General features: G+C 42.3%; 1 non-coding gene across 1 annotated transcript; it reads right to left on the bottom strand.

Moving 5' to 3' along the window:
• Positions 1 to 440: 440 nt before the first annotated feature.
• On the bottom strand, positions 441 to 547 carry LOC133781145 (small nucleolar RNA R71). Its single transcript, XR_009869939.1, has one exon. It is a non-coding gene; the product is annotated as a small nucleolar RNA R71 (small nucleolar RNA).
• Positions 548 to 775: the final 228 nt, after the last annotated feature.

Here is a 775-nt window from a genome sequence, read left to right as displayed (position 1 = left end):
GAACTCCTTTCACCAATCCTACTTCTCCACAAACTTTAGCTGATAATAATCCATTCGTAATGGCTCGCAAAGATGAAATCCTACCAAGAACTCTCAATGACTACTTCCATCCTACTCGCACTTCCACACCTTCATGCATTATCTTCCCTCCTAATATGCCTGCATTAGACTTTAAACCTGGCATGATTCCACTCGTACCCACATTTCATGGAATGGAAAATGAAATCCCATACGTGCATATCAGAGAATTCGAGGAGGTAGTAGCCACGTTCTATAACCGAGCCGAAAATGCCGGTTCTGTGCGACTGAAGTTCTTCCCTTTCTCCTTGAAGGACAAAGCCAAAAGCTGGTTATACTCTTTGAGACCTAGGTCTATTGGAACATGGGAGGAATTGACCAAATCTTTCTTTCTAAAATACTTCCCCAGCCATAACGCCAACAGTCTAAAACGACAAATTTCCAAATTTTCCCAAAAGGATAATCAAATGTTCTATCAAGTCTGGGAAAGATTCAAAGATATGTTGAATCAGTGCCCGCACCATGGCTATGAGAACTGGCGTTTGGTCAGTTAATTCTATGAAGGCCTTACGAGTCGTGAGCGCTAGTTTGTAGAAATGCTATGTAATGGAAAATTCCTCGAAAAAGAGCCAGACAGTGCTCTTGAATATCTCGAAGAAACTGCAAAAAAGTCTCACACCTAGACTGGTCCAAGTGCTACTGATAGCACCAACCGACACAAACCATCTGGGACCTATCAACTTCGAGAAGAGGATAG

Source organism: Humulus lupulus, chromosome 5 (assembly GCF_963169125.1).
Source record: "Humulus lupulus chromosome 5, drHumLupu1.1, whole genome shotgun sequence".
Classification (NCBI taxonomy): Eukaryota; Viridiplantae; Streptophyta; class Magnoliopsida; order Rosales; family Cannabaceae; genus Humulus; species Humulus lupulus.
Note: the sequence above shows the minus strand (reverse complement) of the source record. Positions and strands in the feature narration are given on the sequence as shown.